We start from the raw sequence: 538 nt of genomic DNA on the forward strand, positions 1-538 counted from the left end.
TTTGATTATGAAATTTTAACACTAACTCTATTGGTGACAGTATGTTTTAGTCATAGGCTGATACAGTTTCCTGTGCATTTTTTCTTATATTTTAAGCAGGTCTACTTTGGCATACGCAATATTATAACCATTATGGGTATAATTATCATTTGCGAATTTTCCGTCTCTTATTCTCATTACTCTCCTTCATGAAAAATTCAATTCCACAGGTTAATAATTCTTGCCACAGTGCGGGCGATCCAGCGGGTCTCGTCTGGGCTGCTGGCCGTGAGTTTTAAAATCCCGATTCACTGTTTTCTTTTATTATTGTACAAACTAATATCATAATAAGAACTTTTTTATGTCAAAATCTGTGTTTCATGGAATGTATAGCGATATTCTGAGGAAATATTTGAATACATAATTTCTTGCTTGTAGAGATAAAAAACGTAAAATATATTTTTATCATGGTAGAATGCTTAAAAGTATTTCCCCCTTCTTACAAGTAACAGAAAGTTATATCGGAAATGAGTGGAAAGTTTTAATGGTCACCTGGACC

The sequence above is a fragment of the Penaeus monodon genome, chromosome 32 (genome assembly GCF_015228065.2).
Source record: "Penaeus monodon isolate SGIC_2016 chromosome 32, NSTDA_Pmon_1, whole genome shotgun sequence".
Taxonomy (NCBI): Eukaryota; Metazoa; Arthropoda; class Malacostraca; order Decapoda; family Penaeidae; genus Penaeus; species Penaeus monodon.